The sequence below is a fragment of the Mytilus edulis genome, chromosome 12, assembly GCF_963676685.1.
Source record: "Mytilus edulis chromosome 12, xbMytEdul2.2, whole genome shotgun sequence".
Lineage (NCBI taxonomy): Eukaryota > Metazoa > Mollusca > Bivalvia > Mytilida > Mytilidae > Mytilus > Mytilus edulis.
In genome coordinates this window covers 40,491,947-40,512,064 of record NC_092355.1, presented here as the reverse complement: position 1 = coordinate 40,512,064, position 20,118 = coordinate 40,491,947, and the positions used below count along the sequence as shown (strand labels likewise).

At 32.2% G+C, this 20,118-nt stretch overlaps 1 long non-coding RNA gene across 1 annotated transcript; it reads right to left on the bottom strand.

Moving 5' to 3' along the window:
* Nucleotides 1-5,670: 5,670 nt before the first annotated feature.
* On the bottom strand, nt 5,671-12,489 carry LOC139498467 (uncharacterized). The gene is made up of 2 exons (XR_011657942.1): nt 12,345-12,489; nt 5,671-7,711 (listed from the first exon to the last, which is right to left on the bottom strand). It is a non-coding gene; the product is annotated as an uncharacterized lncRNA (long non-coding RNA).
* Nucleotides 12,490-20,118: the final 7,629 nt, after the last annotated feature.

The window sequence follows — 20,118 nt, the reverse complement described above, 5'->3', positions numbered from 1 at the left end:
TTTTTGTGGCTAAATCAAATCACAGTGGGTACATAATGCGACATTGTTGTGTAGCTATTCTTGTTGTTAATGGAAACGTTGAATTTATATAACAAATTCATTTATGATATAAAAACATTTAAACAGTCTGCACTCGCCTTGGGTTGTATGAGCCCTTTGTAGTTTTCACCAAAGCTGTTAATGATTAAGAGATAATCTTTGAATCAAAACTGTTTTTTTGCCGTTAAAAGTTACATGCAGTGTAGGATTAATAATAAACTCTTCATAAATACCAAGGATGGAAATTTTATATTTACGCGATACGCGCGTTTCGTCTACAAAAGACTTATCAGTGACACTGGAATAAATAATGTTCAAAAAGGCCAAATACAGTACAAAGTTAATGCGAATTGAGGACCAAACATTCCTCATAGTTTTACCAAATACAAGTAAGGTTTTCTTTTCCTGGGGCAGAAAAACCTTTGCATTTCTAAAATTCAAAGTTTTGTTAACAGCTACTTTATAATTATGAACATATTTTAAATTATTTTGACATGTTTTGTAAATCTTCATGAAATGTTATGAAACATGGACAGAATCGAATCTTTAAGAACAAGGAATAACGCTATTTATCCTCTTATAATACATTAACAGTCGAACAGATATCGCTAGCATGTATTTGTATACTTTACAGATATCAATGTTAAGCTTCGCCGACATGCAGACTTCATTTATGCATTGACATTGACGAGTGTTGTATGAACTTGTGTGACCTCATAATGTGTATTGCAGTCGCATTCAAATGACATATACGTATTAAAACTTGAATGCACATTTTTCGCCATTCTGTTATATCCCACAGGTTACCGTAAACTTTTACCTCACAATTCACAACATTTGAAGTCACAACTCAAAAGTGATTGTCCCTGACGTCAGATGGTTATTCGTAGCAGATATAAGGTAATTCGGATACAAACTTCAAATGTGAACATGTGTAACACACAGAATCAACCATGCAACAATGCCATTAATCAATAAAAGAGGAGCGAAAGATACCAGACGGACAGTCAAACTCATAGATCGAAAATAAACCGAAAACGCCATGGCTGAAAAAGAAAAAGTCAATCAGACAAATAATTCGGTCGGGTTGTTGTCTCTTTGACACATTCCCCATTTCTATTCTCAATTTTAAAGAATAGTACACAACACATCACAAAAAGCTACTTTACCATTTTTGAACTCTTGTTTAAACAGCTATAATGTGAACAGCAACCCTCTATAAAGGAAATCATGATAGGAAATACAAACCTATTGTATCAATTGGGAAATATATACTCCGTATGCAGGCGCTGCTGGAATGTTGCTACATAAAAATGGAAAAAATATTCAAATTTGATAATATTGTCAAACTTATTCTATTCTACCCCCGTAAATGATTTGTATTTTATATTTCCATTGTAAAGTTATTTTTTAAGTTGTGAGATGTGTATGAAACTCCTGGCAAATTTTAAATCTATAGAATGCCATTCGTGACATTTATGTATTCGTCACTACTCGTAGTATGTATGGCACGCCATTTGGGACAGTTTTAATTTCTATTTTATGTTTGTCTTTTTCATTGTTTTTTTTAGCAGAGAAACATTTTATGAATGCTTTAATGATAATCTGATCATATTGTAAGGGTTGTTTATTTTTTCTTTTCAGTTTTGACCTTACACTAGAATGGTGCACTACGCACCCATTTGGTGTCTTTTCGGTGCCTTATATGAATAAAATTGTGCAAATAAAATTCTTGTTGGTTATCTGGTTGTTTATCCTAGAAACAGCACATTTACACATTTACCTTGACCTTTGACTTTGACCTAGTTTTCTATTCTTTGGACCAAGGACCTCAAATAAACAGACCCTAGGTCTCTTTCACTTGTGTTTACCGGTAACAAATGCATATCACTTATTTCAAATGCATTAAGGAAAACAAATCTCATATGGAGTATTCGTATCGCTTTCGTCAAAATTCCACTATACATTATGAGGACATAGCGAGCTATTTTGTAAAAGATTTGTGTCGCTTTCTTTTATGGTTACGGAGGAGATATCACCACAATGAAAAAACTGTTTTGAAAGATGTCTATTAAAAGACAAAGTTTTCGACTAAATAGGGTCAGTCCGGAAAGTGCAAGAGCTGTTCGATTTCAAATGCTAAAATCTAAGCGATATCTTGCAAAACCACAAAACACGTTTAATGTTTGGCGGAAGAAGGGAACAAAACATCATCAGAACGAATCCGATATTTCTTTCCACAAAATAGGGGAAATACCTTATAATACGAATAGTTGTATTTTCAATCATGGCGTCCATGAAGACCTGAATAGTTAATATGACCATTAGAGGGATTACGGCGGACCTAAATGCCAAAATACGCGTGAAAATTAAGGAATAGCCAATTTTGAATAATGAAATAGATATTTTGACTAATGGAATGGGCTACTGCGATCCTTCATTCCGTTTATTACAAATATACCTTATACCTCATTCGATAGCTTATTAACAGAGGAAGGAAAGGAATATAGTAAAAAAGAATCATACTGCACAAATTCTATTTTATAAAAATTGCAAGAAAGGACAGCTCGAATTATTTTAAACGAACACGAAATTCGTAAACCTTGAGTCATGAACTTTTTAGGGATCCTGAAATTATTCCCGTTACTAAGAGAATACTTAACCACAAGTCATTATTAATTTATAAATCAAAACATGAACTGGCACCAATACATTTATAAAATCTATTTGGGCCTACAAATAGTAAACAATCGTACAATACTTGAATTTCATCATCGAATATTGTCCCTGACTAGTAGTATGATTATGAGATCTGCCACTCCCCTATTTTGAGGGAAATTTCTGCTGGGACTGGACCAAAAAATCAAAAAATCTCGCACGCTCGTTGACGAGGTTGTGAGCTCAAATTTTTCTTTGAAAGCTGCATTATAGTCGACTGCTGGATAACGTTCTGAGTTGAGGGAGACATAGATTTTTCGTAACCGGCATTGGTCGAACACGGCTGCATTTTGAGTCTAATTGTTATCTGTACCGGTATGCAAAGCTATGATGTATTTTGGTTTCTCTCGACTGATATTGGCAGACAGACGCCAGTAGAACTGTAAATTTTGGAGAACACCAATAGAATCACACTGTCGCCTTCGGAAACCACAATCGATCTTAATCTTTCTCCGGATGGTCTTGTACAACCGTAGTTTCTCTTCAAGGACGGTCGCCAGGAACGAACCAAGATATCTTAATCAGATTGATTTCGCCAAGTCGACGTTGTCCAGGGCAGCGGCTCTTATGATGGCTTCGGCGTCTGAGTCACACACCAGTGACAATTCATGATTGAATCCATATACAATCTTGATATAATCGTCTGCAAAGCTGAAAACTGAAGGACGCCTCCCGGTGGGGGAGTTTCTCGCTGCATTTAAGACCTATTGGTGACCTTCTTCTGCTGTATGTTTTATGGTCGGGCTGTTGTCTCTTTGACACATTTTACATTTCCATTCTCAATTGTATTCAGAGGGATAACGAAAACGATCCTTTGTTGGTGGCTTTATGATAATGCATATCCATAGAATTTTCACGCGTATTTTAATATTTAGGTCCTCCGTAACCCCTCTAATGGTCATTGCGGCACATATTATTCAAAATAAGCTATTTCTCAATGTTGAAACGTATTTCGATATTTAAGTCCTTTGTTACTCCCCTAATATGCGTTGAGGAACATATTGACTATATACTTTTTGTTCCTCTCTTGATAAGCTTTCGAATGAGGTATAAATAATATCTGTAATTAGGGGCTGAAGGGTCCTGGAAGTTCATTTCATTATTCAAAATATCCATTTCATTATTCAAAATTGGCTATTTCTTAATTTTCACGCGTATTTTGCATTTAGGTCCTCCGTAACCCCTCTAATGGTCATTGCGACACATATCGTTTATACTTAGTTTATTCCTCTATCAATAAGCTTTAATTTGGTGTATACATTTTGTCTTAATTAGGGACTGAAGGGTTACAGCAGTCCATTCCATTATTCAAAATAAGCTATTTCTTTATGTCCACGCGTATTTCGATATTGAGGTCCTTCGTTACTCCTCTAATATGCGTTGCGAAACATGTTGACTATATACATTTTGTTCCTCTCTTGATAAGCTTTTGAATGAAATTTAAGGTACATGTATATCTATAATTAGGGGCTGAATGTATTTCGATATTTAAGTCCTTCGTTACTCCTCTAATATGTGTTGTTGAACATGTTGACTATATAACTTTTGTTCCTCTCTTGATAAGCTTTCGATTGAGGTATAATATATATGTGTAATTAGGGGCTGAAGGGTCCTAGCAGTCCATTCCATTACTCAAAATATCCATTTCATTATTCAAAATTGGCTATTTCTCAATGTGCACGCGTATTTCGATATTTAAGTCCTTCGTTACTCCTCTGATATGCGTTGCGGGACACGTTGACTGTATACCATTTGTCCCTCTCTTGATAAGCTTTCGATTAAGGTATAATATATATCTGTAATCAGGGACTGAAGGGTCCTACCAGTCCATTCCATAATTCAAAACATTCATTTCATTATTCAAAATTAGCTATTTCTTTATTTTACGCGGGTTTTTTTTTGGCATTTAGGTCCTCCGTAACCCCTCTAATGGTTATTGCTGCTCAGGATATAGCTATAGGGTCACAGTCAATTTTTTTTATATTCGTTCCACTATTCATCGCTTCAAGTTGAATAATGAAACATAAACTATTTAATTATTCATTATTCATTTTTTAATATTGAATAGTGAACTTTTTCCTTATTGATTATTGAATTTTGAATAATCAACTATGAATAATGGACGTACTTCAGCGCGGTAGGCGGTATTGAATAGGGAATACTGGCGAAGTTTGACTTTTGATAATCCAATACATCCGTTTATACTATGGCGTTTGTAATATCTTCATATCGAAAAAAATAAAAAAAACCTTCTTGATCTCGTCGAATTTAAATGATTCTTTCACTTTCTCTTGATGTCCCAGAAAATAATGTGAGGTGTTTTAATTTGAAAATATTAAGCCAGTTACATCAAGTATATATTAATTACATTCACCTTGATTTTAGTACAATTTTTTTAGTTGACATTTCGTTTAAAGTATGACAAAGCCTTACATATTCAGATGCAGGTCTACGAAATATTAAATCAAAAATAAAATAACAATGAATAATGATGTTAATTATAAAATTTCATCAGATTACTGATTTTAACATGTTAAAGTAACTATTTGAAAAACATGTAGATGTATGCTACTCATATTCACTTGCGATCTTGCCCCGGGCTGATAGTGTGAGCCAAACTGTGTTCCTGTGAAAAAGTTCCAGTGGACTTTTGAGATTTGTTCCTTACCTGGTGAAATAAGTTCTGGGTTTGTAAGATTTGTTCCTTACCTGGTGAAATAAGTTCTGGGTTTGTGAGATTTGTTCCTCACCTGGTAAAATAAGTTTGTTATCAGTGAAATATGTTCCACTGGTTAAACAAGTTATCTTATATACTAAGCATTTGTCATCAGTTATTTTAAAGTTATCATTCAAATGCATTATAAATATAAGTATTATATTGATTATACAATGAATAAAAAGTGTGAATCATCAAATTTGTATCCTTTGTTTGATTATGTAAATGTAAATGATATCAGAATGACACTTTTGAGTCAAACGTTTTTTTTTTTAAATATTCATTCTGTTGTTACAGTTATGCCTTCAATTGCAAATGTATCCAACGCAAGCACACTCAGTACAGCGTTACGCTTGCATTATGATTCAAGTGTAACAAGAAGCATTATAATTTACATGTACATTGTAAGTGTAACAAGATTTTTTTTTGTGTGTGTGAACTTATTCACTGATTTCTATGAAATATGTGCATATTCGTTTAACTTTAAAGAAATAGACACTGGTGAATCATTATGTTTTAAATCTAACATGTCTAATGTAAAACAAATATCTAAATTATATATATAATAATTTGCGTAAATTAAAAAAGAAATAAACGCTTTTAATTTAATGTTATCAAGATTAATTAAACTTAAATCTAAAATTGAAGTTTTATATTTGTAATAATTAATACTTTTTAAATTTTCTCGGCAAGCCTCGCGCTTTAAATATTACAATTTAACTGTCTCGAGTGTAGAAATATCGTAATGTACTTCTTGGAGTGTGGAATCTATATTTCTCAATCTGCATCTTCGAATTTCTCTTTTGAATTGACCTTTCATAGCATACCAATAATAGATAAATGGATGCAATACGCATTGTAATAAATAAACTCGATAGAGAAAGTTGTATAACATGTACTCTGTTTTGCTCAGTTTGCTCCAAAAGTTTTTATCGTTAGATTCAAGAATCATTATAATAGCTCTTGGTAGTGTCGATGTAGCAAATAAAATGATTCCACTGAAAAAAGATGGTGCTTTACGAAAACAGATTTTTTTATGACAAGATATACAACATTCTTTCATTGTTTTAATTTTCATGTACTCGGGCTCGACAGGAGTCTGATTACTTGATTTCGTGTTATCAGAAATGCATATTTTTTTCTCCATTATCAAATCATAATTTGATGCTAATAACCTGTCACAAGTTTTCCGTTTTGTTGCATTACAAGAACTGCAAGTCAGCACATCCAAGTCTACGACTGAACAATCTTTGTCTGCATAAAGGTCAATGATTTTGGAATTGTCTGAAGGTTTTGAGTTATCAACTGTTCCACTATTGACGACTCTTATTTTCGACGTCGAAGTATATTTAAAGCCTGACTTTATTCTTGTTTTTTTGTTTGTCCTTAATGGTAAACCTGATGATAACCTATCTTTTACCAAAATACTTACAAAAACAATGAATAAAAACTCAATAATATAAATTGTCAATACAACGATCGGGTATGCTTGAACAAATGAATAATTGTCAGCTTTTCTCGAGACCCCACATATTTTTCCCGAAACGGTTATGTTCTGGATTTCAAAGTCTATATCGGTTTCCCCGTAGAATATGAAGGACGGAATTGAAAAAATTAAGGCAAATACTACACCGCTGTACCTTAATATCATCATTTGTTTGTGTCTTATGAAAACTAACATATATCGAAAAAAACTTGTTATATGATAATGTACGATTGATGATCCAGATAAGTTTGCAAACAACATGTTACTTCCTAACATTAGTGCACAAAGTGATTCGCCGTAAAAATCAACTGGATTAGTGTTAATTGCTATAAAACTCGACGTTCCTATAAAACATGCTGTTAACTCAATCATTACGAAAAATGTTTGATATCTCAAGTTATCTTCCCCGAGAAAGTCAGTTGTCCTGCGAACCGCTCTCCTGAGAAGAAAAACAGCACAAAAGTTAACTGAAACACCGATTAAGAGATAAAAAGTCAACAAAATGGTGTCAAAAAATAATATAGTTGACAAAGTGTCATTCAGGTCGTTTCCGTTACTAGTTATGTTGACGAGGTCGTTATCTGAATAATTCATTTTAGTTGTTTACGTATCAATTAATGGCATTTCTTTGACATTATTAAGCTCTTAAATTGAGACCGGTGGTAGACATTCATTAGTTGTATCATTGGTGCAGCTATGAACATTCCAAAAGTTCATCTGAAGCAAAATCTCTTTTCTTCTTTTCCATTTCACTAAAAATGAAGTAATTCAGTTATCAAAACACACACATATTAATAGATACATAGTTATTACATGTCACACGCGTATATTTGTGTAGATACATGTTATATCATATAAAAACCACTAAAACTTGATAGTTATCTTTTTCACAAAGAGGAAAAATCTGAACAAACCATTAAAAGGAATGATGCCAAATATGAGAATCGGGAAATATCAAGAACTTGTTTTTCATAAAGCATGCAAAGAGTCGAACGTACGCAGCTGATCGAAGACAAAAAAGAATATCCTGCCGCTGTACATATTTGTTTGGGTAAGAGTTTGTCATGCTTTTCTATATTGTATATTGTAGACTGTTGGTTGTCTTTTTGTAGTGTAAGTTATTCTTCGACTCATGAGTTGGTACATCGCTTGGTATTCTTGTACTTTGAAGACTAAAATAAATGGACATTTGTTTTAACTCCCCGCTAATCTCTAAACTAGCTTCGATATCATTTGTGAGCTGAACAAAACTAATTCGAGATTATACATGAGCATCGTTCCTCTATGATAGCTGCTATGGCTCCTACCAATCTGAGAAATGTGATAATGTGGCCCCCGAAGTGTTAAAGCCTACCACTGCTTCTGGGTAATCATGCCTCTGATGTGTTTTTCAATGCTACAAACGGCGCACACAGCTATTGTCAAGTGTTTTTAATTTTCCTTAATATAAAATTTTGAAAAAGATTAGTCAAATCAGTTATAGGTTATGCTATATTTTAATCCGATATCCAATATCACCCTATTTATAGGGAGTAACACATGCTAAATAAGGCTATTGAATGAGGGGGTCAAAATCTACCCTTTGTAAAGGGTGCACTTACTGTTTATGTGATATATTCTACTATATTCACATGCATACAGTGGTACATCACGTACTTGTTTGACATCAATCAATTTAAAAGGGGCTACGATATTTTGTATGCATCATCTATCACATATGTGGTACCATATGCCCTTGTACGATACCATCATAGAAAAAGGAAACAAATGTCATTTTGGTACAATGCCATATAACAAAATTAAAGACTTCAGATCCTTGCAATACCACCCATACTATAAAGAGGTAATATCTTCATTTCAAAATGATGGAAAGACGTCGGGCTTTCTACATGTATTAACTATGTCTATAAATAGTTTCAATACATCAGGTTTTTATGTTGAATATAAAAATCAGGGACTAACTCTATGGCAGAGAAGGGGATGACCTTAAGTCCTAGAAATATATATTACTATTAGGAGAGCACTTAAACAAAAACTTGTACTGTCATACATCAACTTTTATTTTACTGACCTCTGGTCCTGGCGTAACATTCATCTTTACAAAGGGGCAATCATGTACCCTAGATTCTTGTCTACTATCACCCTAGATGATAGATATAACCTCACATTTTTGTCCTCGCCTTTGCATTACGAAACCTTATACGAAAGGACAGAAGTTTTGGAGTAATAAACAGCTACAGTTATCATCAGTTCTGACTTCTCTAAAACTTTAGTTTTATTTCTTTGAAATCTACCTCATAGGAGTAGAAAAAAAAGTTGGCCAGTAGTGATTCACAATTAGTACCCACTAGAATAAGGACTGTGATGAAATAGAATTGAAAAGATTGCGATTGCATATGTTAGTACATTGAACCGTGTTAAGGCTTTGCACATCTAAATTCATTCTCGGGTAGACCTCTTTCTTTGATATACTGTTCCGGAATTCGAAGTTGTTATGATAACGTTAACTAAAGTATAATACAAATGAAGTTCTAACGGTCCTGGCAGATTTTTAGAGATGTTAGAACTGAATTCAACTGAAGCTGTTTATTACTACCAAAATGGTAGTGCACTATTTTCTTTTGTAAATGGTTATTCCCTCAAAGTAATATATTACATAAGGACCTTGAATAACATCATAACATCCATTTCAAAAGGCATATCACATACATATAGCCTATACGATGACCATCTTTACACTGTCTTAGTGACTATAAGTGTACCAAGAAGCAATATTATATCAATCTGAGAATGATTGACAGCTCTAAAGCAGGGATGGTGTCAATTACTTTAAAATGTAATTGATTGAATGACAATTACTTTTCAATAAAATGTAATCGATTACAGTACAAGTACATCTTATTTCAAATGTATTCGATTACATTATATTACTTTTCTTTAGTAATATACTTTATATATAACACCAGTACTTAAAACTCTCCATCCTTGATGGGTGCATTTTACATAGATAAATAAAATCGTATAATATAAGCAAAATGAGGATGTTAAATTTGATGTATGCCTTTTTGTGCTTCTTCGTTACATTTGTTGTTTTTATAGTGATTAAGATGATAACACAATGTTGAGTGCTGTACCCCTATTTTGACATTTTTACCTATTGTGTCTGTTTGTTTTGTCCACGCATCGGTTACAATAAAATGGAATTTGATGCGACTATCATACAAGTGAGAGGTTTAGCTAGCTATAAAACCAGGTTCAATTCGCCATTTCTACATTAGAAAATGCCTATACTAAGTCAGGAATACGACAGTTGTTATCCATTCGTTTGAACTTTTGATTTTGCCATTTGATTGGGGACTTTCTTTTTTAAATTTTCCTTGGAGTTCAGTATTTTTGTGATTTTACTTTTCTTTTAAAGTAATCATGGTTTCTTTGGATCACTTATCTTTACTTTGTATATTGAAATATCGATTTCTTATAACTTTTTATCTACACAAAAGAGCTAATCTTGGTGATTTTTTGTAAAGTCATATGTTTTTTTTTAGACCGGAACAATGTAACATGTGTAATTTGATATCATTGCTATAGACAAGTAACCTCTCTCTATATAAAAGATCTAACTGTTAACTAAATAGAACGCTTGGTTTAAAAACTTGTTATATATATATAGTTGATACAATTTATCACATTAAACAGAGTCCCATCATAGAGAATATTAGCTCAATGATTTTTCATTTGTGCTTTACATTTTCTTATTTTCTTTTTGTCTATCAGAAACTATTTTCAAAGATTTGTAATCAGCAAGTTATCATGTTGATGTAATCTAAAAGTAATCATGAAAATACTTGTTTTTTGAATTGTAATTCCTTACAATACTACTACTTGTAATCAGAAATGGCATGATTACTGATTTTATACGATTACACTGCAAAATATAAACAATTACAGCTGAATACGATTACTGATTATGATTACCCCATGCTCTAAAGACGCCATAATATTTGACGGATTTAATGGAATCTCTTTATCATAAACTGATCAATTCCGGTAACTCGAAAAAACTGAATTCTTCTTACAAGTAATTAGAATTAAAGTAAAATAAATAGATTTGTTCTTACTTTAAAAGTTTCTTTGTTTTTTTTTTTGAGTTATCATTTCTGTACCTGTGTTAGTTACAATATGTACTCTTATCATGCTTATACATAACATTTAAAAAAAACCAATGCGTTCTGATGAACAAAAAGGATGTATATCAAACGATGGTTCATAATTTCCATTAAAATGACTACAATATTTGAATCATTGCAATTCAATTCCACACAAACAAACAAACGTTTGAGTATCTTATATAATAATTTTTGTCGTTTTAATAAAGCTCACTTATAGGGAATCGCTGTAGCATGACTGGAGTGGGCCCCCTCTTAGGCAGTCAGTGGGCCCCCTCCTATGAAAATTTCTGGATCCGCCACTGGGTCTATCAACTACTTTTACATACCATTAAAAGGTGGCAAATGTAGGGCGGGTACACGAATAGCGTACACAATCCTTTAATAATCTAGTTAAACAATATTTCAAGATCTTGCATGAATAAACACAAAAAAAAATCAAATGTACTACAATGTACTTATATATACATGTAAGGAACTTTGAATATTGTTCATTTGCAGTTTTATCATAAAAGGTAATAGAAACACGAGTTGTCTTCAGATGTCATGTAAATACATTCAAAAAATGTAATGAGTATCACTCTATTGGTCAATTAACAATTTGGTTCTAAGTGAGCACAAGTTAATACTCAAACAAACGATTTTACCGTATTCATGCCTGTAAACTGATAAAAATATCCAGAATATTTTTAAAAGTCAAATTACATGTTCCTCGATATTTCCTAATTGTTTTGTTATTTTTGGCATTAGAAATTAATCAGTTGTCTTTTTGCATTATTGAAAGTACATAAAATTAAAGCTGGGGAACAAAAACTGTTTTGCAGATGCGGATACGTCAACGTATATGATACGGTTGAAACGTCTCTAAATGACCATCCTCTAATACGCATCTCCAGATATATCAAAAAATATTATGTGATCCCGAGCTTATTAATAAGACCATGCTTCATTTAAACAAAACCTAATCTGAATCTCTTCGAAACAATCAAACATGCACTTTCAATATTTGTGATAGTGCTATTTTGTAAAAACAATCAGGTGTTCTATCAACTACTTTTACATGCCCTTAAAAGGAAATCAATGTAGGATAGGTATACGAATATCGTACAAAACCCTTTATCATAAAAGGTAATAGAAAAGTACCGAGTATCACTCTATTTGTCAATCAACAATTTGGTTCTACGTTAGAAATAGTTCATACACAAACAAACGATTTTACCGTATTCACTCCTATCATGCCCGTTAACTGTTCCAAATATATATCCGGAATATCTTTAAAAGTCGGGTTACATATTCCACAAAATCTCCATATTTCCTTTTTTTTTTAATTTCTGCATTAGAAATTAATCAGTCGCCCATTTGCATTATTGAAAGTACATACAATTAAAGCTAGGGATCATATACTGTTTTGGTATATCTGTAGATGCGGATACGTCAACGTATATGATACGGTTGATACGTCTTTAAATGACCGACCTCTATTAGCATTTCCTTTTGCTTTAATTTTTAGTGAAATAACATAACGCTTTCAAATGTACATCAAGTAATTGTAAAGTGTTCAGTGACAAACTGTTTAAGACAAAGTATGTTAACGAAGAGAAAAAGAAATCGTCTTACCGCAAGCTTTTTATAAAATACTTCAAATATTCACATATTAGTAATATTTAACAAACCTTTCAATAACAACCAATTTTAAGTTTAAAGTCCAATCTACACCACTGCACTTTTTGATAAAGCACTCCATGACACACTTTTTTTTTTAAAAGAATTATAGCTTGAGAAAAAGGATAAATTAGGCATGTGAAAAAAGTATATTGAGTATCAATAACGGTGTAAACAGATATTTCATTCGAATTAAACATAATATGACACTGTTTTATTTGTTTCGTTATACACGTTATATGAATTATAAAAAATGTGTTTAGTGTAAAACATCCACAATGCAGGCTTCGTCAAAGGGTTAGACACACGTGTGCTCGTAGTTCATTTTTTTCAAACTAAAGATTAAGCAATACGACATGCTGGATTCACGCTGACTATAAAGCTAGACAAATTCCCAAACCACGTGACACCCGCATAAGAATCCATTTACTGAACACGTTATGTGAATAAAACAAATAGACAAAATGTAAAAAAATAGGGGCGCAGCAGTCAACACAGACAAAGCACAAAGGCATAAATTCATCCGAACAAAAAGGGATGTTAAGATTCACAAGCCTGAAATATTGTGTAAATCTTTGAAAGAATAAATACCCTTATAATCATTGCCCTGACTAAACGTAGATATGTATAGAAGTAAATAAAAGAAACATAACACTAGACAATGTATTTTTCATATTTAATGAAAATGGAAACAATATACCAAGTTGAATAATTCGCCGTTTCAGAATCTAATGTATTCTGGGTAATATTTTCAAAAGCGTACACCAAAGTGTTTTGATTGGTTTAAAACGTTATAAACAATGGAAATTAAACCAATGACGTAACGTTATTTTCACTTTGGGGTACGAACAATGAAATTACCCATGATGCTTTAGATTCTGAAACGGCGAATTGCCCAATTGGTCTCATATTTATACAGTGTTATTTTCCACTCATAACCACAGCAAGTTAAACATCTTTACACCGCCGTAATTTGAACCTGTTCCAAGTCAGGAGCCTCTGGCCTTTGTTTTGTCTTGTATGATTTTTTAATTTTAGTTTCTTGTGAATAATTCGGAGTTCGGTATGACGTCCATTATCATTGAAATTGTATATATATTTGTTTAGGGGCAAGCTGAAGGACTCCTTTGGGTGTGGGAGTTTCTCGTTGCATTGCAGACCCAATGGTAGACTTTGGCTGTTGTCTGCTCTATGGTCGGGTTGTTATCTCGTTGACACATTCCAAATTTGCATTCTCAATTTTATCCTGCTTACAAAATTAAATCTATTTGCAGATATTTTAATAATTAATTCTAATCTACAAAATTAAGGGTTGACTTTTATCATTTTCCGCAAAATATATTTGATTCCTGTGTTCAATAACATGAGATTGTCTAACGTTTCTATTACAAATGAATGTTTTTCGGTGGATAATTTAACAGTTTTTTCTTTTTTAATTATATTTTATGATCAAAACATTATTGAAGCTACCGAAAATTGATATAACCATATAAAAAAGAAGATGATGTATGAGGCAAAACTTAAGATACCAAATGACACAGCAATTATAAAAATACAGTAACAGAAATAGAACATTAATATAATGATATATGAAGACAGCTCTATTACAAGCAAAAACCCTCATTGTAAATTTTGAACTTCGGATTCTCGGATTATGTAATTTCATTAATTCTAAACTAACATGTCATATTATATAACTTCATTTGTATTCCATACGACTTCTTATGATCAAGATGAGATAGCAAATTCGCGTTAATACCACGAACAGGAGCCTTTAAGAAAGTAATTTTATATTTATAGTCATATAATGTTTAACAATTAGATATTATTATTTAACATATGAAACTATAATAATGTGAACACGTACACTTTTATGAGGCTAACAACAAAAAAAAGTGTCGGAGTATTAAATTTTTAGGGTCAAATGTCTTATCAATTTAGAATAACCCAAGATGAGAAAAACACCATTATATCTAGTTTTTGAATCATATCTTTGTTGACTGATTTAAAGACGATTTAAAATAAACATCACATGACATTTGTACTTATAACATATATAGAATACATTTTTCAATAAAATAAGTAGGATTGATAATGGATAAGAGATTCACAAAGACCATTGTTACAATAAGTGTTTCTCCCAAGCATGTTTAACATTGACAGACGTCATGCCCTTATTTCTTTGGACGACGTTGTTTCTAGAAAATAAAATTGAGAATGGAAATGGGGAATGTGCCAAAGAGACAACAACCCGACCATAGAAAAAACAACAGCAGAAGGTCACCAACAGGTCTTCAATGTAGCGAGAAATTCCCGCACCCGGAGGCGTCCTTCAGCTGGCCCCTAAACAAATATATACTAGTTCAGTGATAATGAACGCCATACTAATTTCCAAATTGTACACAAGAAACTAAAATTAAAATAATACAAGACTAACAAAGGTCAGAGGCACCTGACTTGGGACAGGCGCAAAAATGCGGCGGGGTTAAACATGTTTGTGAGATCTCAACCCTCCCCCTATACCTCTAGCCAATGTAGAAAAGTAAACGCATAACAATACGCACATTAAAATTCAGTTCAAGAGAAGTCCGAGTCTGATGTCAGAAGATGTAACCAAAGAAAATAAACAAAAAGACAATAATACATAAAAAACAACAGACTACTAGCAGTTAACTGACATGCCAGCTCCAGACTTCAATTAAATTGACTGAAAGATTATGATTTCATCATATGAATATCATGCACAATCGTTCCCGTTAGGGGTTTAGTATCATACTATCATAACATATATGAAAAAAACATAACCCGTGTCATGCCAACAACTGGTTTTTGAATAAATGTGTTTAGTTCCGATGCAAAGACCCTATAAATACCGTTATAAAAGCCTTTAAAAAAAACAAGATTTCAAATTCCATCCCTGTCGGCAATTCCTGTAAACTTATTACCTGATTGTGTAACACTCTAATCAACTGACAATGGAATAAAGTTAATGCCGTGCCAGTTTTTTTACCTCTGTTTTATGATAGTTATGGGATTGTAGATAATTAAACAAATACTAGTCTAGATATTTAATAAAAAAAATGAGAATGTCTTCATGTTATCCGTTTGTTTATGTACAGCACCACTACCTGTTTTTCTTCTTGTATTAATAATCTTCTTTTTAAAGGAGCACTAAGCAAATGATTTTTTAACAACAATAGAGGAATAAAAAGTAAATATTAATAATTTATCTGATGAGTTTAGCCTTTTTCAACTGATTTTTATAGTTCGTTCTTAAGTTGTACTGTTATACCACTGTCTATGGTAAAGGTGAGGGTTGGGATCCTTATAACATGTTTAACCTCGCCACATTATTTATGTATGTGCCTGTCCCAAGTCAAGAGCCTGTAATTCAGGTGTTGTCGTTTGTTTATATGTTACAAATTTGTTTTTCGTTCATTTTTTTTATATAAACAAGGCCGTAAGTTTTCTTGTTTTAATTATTTTACATTGGCATATCTGGGCCTTTAATAGCTGACTATGCGGTATGAACTTTGCTCATTGTTGAAGGCCGTACGTTGACCTATATTTGTTAATGTCTGTGTTAATTTTGTATCTTTTGGACAGTTGTCTTTTTGGCGATCATACCACATCTTTTTTTTATATGCAATGTAGTATTGCATCAATATATCATCTTCTGTTCCACCTGTGATATTTATATAACTCCTTATTTTTAAATGACAATTTAAATAAGACTAAAATTAACTTCAAACCAACATCAACAATATGTACAATAATTTCTAAATAAGGTTAAAATACGACTTATGTTCCACATAGTATTTATTGAACTGGTTACCTGTTAGTTTTCTGTATCATACTGTAGGTGTCTTTTGATTTATTTTCCATACACCCTAGGTGTACCTTTTTATAAACGTTTGCGCGCTCTAGATGCTCTTTGTCAATTAAGTTACCTTGCCCTTTGTGTGTATTACGGGAAACACTATACACTGAACACTAAAATCTGCAATACAATCATAGCAGGAAAATAAATGTCACGTCATAAAATGTGGTTAAATTTCTTAAATAATACAAAAAGTGGTTACATCATATAATTTCATTTTCAGCCAGCTCGCTTCTTATGATCAAGATAAGATGACAATTTTGCGTGATTCCACACAACTAAAGCCTTTGAGAAAATAAAATTCCCTAAATACCTCTTGGTAATATAATAATGACGATTAGATAGTTTTAAAAAAATGCCAGTAAATTTATTTCACAAATAATAGTATAGTTATTATATTAGACATGGCTGGAAACGGACACTTTTATGAGACTTACAACAAAGAAAGGTGGCTGGGTATTACATTTGTAGGATAGAATTTCTCATCAATGAAGAATAACCCGAGATGGAAAAAACACACCTGCAGATCCAGTTTTAGAACCATTTCGACGTTGACTGATTTAAAGACGGTTAAAAATAAACAGGACATGACTTTTTGAAATGCACAGATAGGTCATAATTTTTTTAATATAAACAGTAGCAATAATAATAATTAAAGAATAAAAGATTCACAAAGACTGTACCTGTCGTTAAACTTGGCACTTAATTCTGCAATATGATTATAATGATTTTAACAGGAAAATAAATGCCACATCATCAAAATACATCTAAAATAATACAAAAGAAAATATTGTGCACTTTTGTGCTGACATGAATTATCATTGATATGGTTATATTTATAAATGTACTGTTTACAAAATTTGGATTTTTTTGAAATACTAAGACTTTTCTACATCAGGCATAGATTACATTAGCTATATTTGGCAAAACGTTTAAGAAGGTTGGTCTTCAATGCTCTTCAACTTCGTACTTTATTTGTCCTTTTTAACTTTTTTTGATTCGAGCGTCACTAATGAGTCTTTTGAAGACGAAACGCGCGTCTAACGTATATACAAAAGGAGTAGGTCCGGTAAGGACCGATTTTGGCCTCAAATTTCAGGTTTATCTGACGAAAAATTTTGACCACTTTTTAAACACTTAAGTTTCTATTTTATTTGAATTAATTAGTTTATGTGAAAGATTTTAACAGATTTAGTCATTAAAAACGATCCGATTTAAGCTCAAATATGAAAAATCTACCTAATATGCCAAAAAATGTCACTTTTCAGATGGTTTTTGGTAAAAATGAAAGTAGCCGCATCCGTGTTCATCCTCAACCTTTATATATGTTATGTATTATCATAGAATACAACTTACATTTCAATATTAAGGATGAACACGAATGCGGCCACTTTCGTTTTACACGAAAACCGTCTAAAATTTAACTAAAATGCTAGAATTGTGAGGATTTAGTAATTTAGCATGACTTAATGGTGCTAGTACCGGATATATGTGCATTGTATTGTCAAAAACAGCCCATATTTATGTAGCAGAAGCATTCTACTGTCCAATAAATAACTAAAGGTTTACATTTTAACAATTTTGTAAAACTGCTATATTTTGTGGCCAAAAAGGGGTCTTACTGAACCTACTCCTTTAGTCCTGGTATCTATGATGAGTTTAATTATATACCACTAAAAGTATTTGTGTCAATGGTTATGGTTGATAGACATTTTAAAGAGTAAAATTTAAAAAAATACCGATCTTCTAGGAAAATTGTAAACGGAAAGTTCCTAAGCAAATAAAAAAATAAGAATCTCAAACACATCAAACGAATTGATTACAAGTGTCTCTTTCCAGAAGTGAAACAGGAAACTTCTTATGTAGGAGATGAGCGTAAGATAACAGAAGGACATTCAAACTCATTGATCAGAAATAAACTGACAAAGTCATGATCAAAAAATAAAAAGACAAACAGACAAATAATAGTACACACAAGAAACAACTTAGAAAACTAAAGATTAAGCAATACAACATGGTGGATTCAAGCTGACTTTAAAGCTAGCCAAATTCCCAACAACGTCAGACCCGCACAAGACTCCAGTCAACACTGTCTACAGACAAAGCACACCAGCATAAATTCATCCGAACAAAAAGGGATGTTAAGACCCACAAGCCCGAAATATTATGTAAAAAGTAAAATCAAAAAAATACTGAACTCCAAGGAAAATTCAAAAAGGAAAGTCCCCAATCAAATGGCAAAATCAAAAGATCAAACACATCAAACGAATGGACAACAACTGTCATATTCCAGAATAGGTACAGGCATTTTCTAATGTAGAAAATGGTGGATTGAACCTGGTTTATAGCTAAATAAACCTCTCACTTGTATGACAGTCGCATCAAATTTCATTATATTGTCACCGATGCGTGAACAAAACAAACAGACACAGTAATTCGGCGAAAGAATAAATCCATCATGTTCATTAAGTATAATCATTGCCCTGACTTAACGTAGATATGTATAGTAGCAAATAAAAGAAACACTAGACAGGGTGTAGACCATATTAAATGAAAATGGAAACAATATACCAAGGTAAATAATTGATCTCATATTTATACAGTTTTTATTTCCACTCATAGCCACAGCAAATTTAACATCTTTAACCCAGCCGCATTTTGAACCTATCCCAATTTAGGAGCCTCTGGCTGAACAAATATATATATATATATATATATGTTTAAGGGCCAGCTTAAGGACTCCTCCGGGTGCGGGAGTTTCTGTTTTTGTCGGATAATTTAACAGTTTTTTCTTTTTTTTTTATAAGTTATGATAAATTGAAGTTCAAACTTGTGTATCACTACTTTTTTTTACAAGTATACTATATAATCAGATGGTGCAAAACTAGTTTATTTTAAATCTTTAAACAAGTGAACAGTGAGTGTGAGATCAAAGTATTCAAACTTTGAGAACGTTACAATATACATTTTCACTACAGAAATCTAGATTGAGATACTTAATGTCCATAAGATCTTACGTGAATATATAATAATATACATTACAGTAATGATTGCATCATATAGTCTTTATAGTCATATGAAACCTCAAATAAATAAAAAAAAAATGCATATGATTTTTTATAATAAAATGGAAAGTTCTCATTATTAATCTTATGTACATATACTTTTTTAAAGAAGAAAATTCTTTGATTTGTTCACATTTAGAAGAAGTTACATTTTGAACTTGCTTGCTTCCATGAAGCAAATTGCCGATATATTTTTCGTATGCAAGTGACCTTAGCGTAACCTTCTCGTAAAAATACGGTGATAGCAATACGCATTGATCTGTCACTAAAATAAACTATAATCTTATTGTGCGTGCATGTTATATACGTGCTCAATATCCATGCTTCTTTGTTCATTGTTTACTATATAGTGACAATCGGTAAACTACAGCTTCAAAACACGTTAA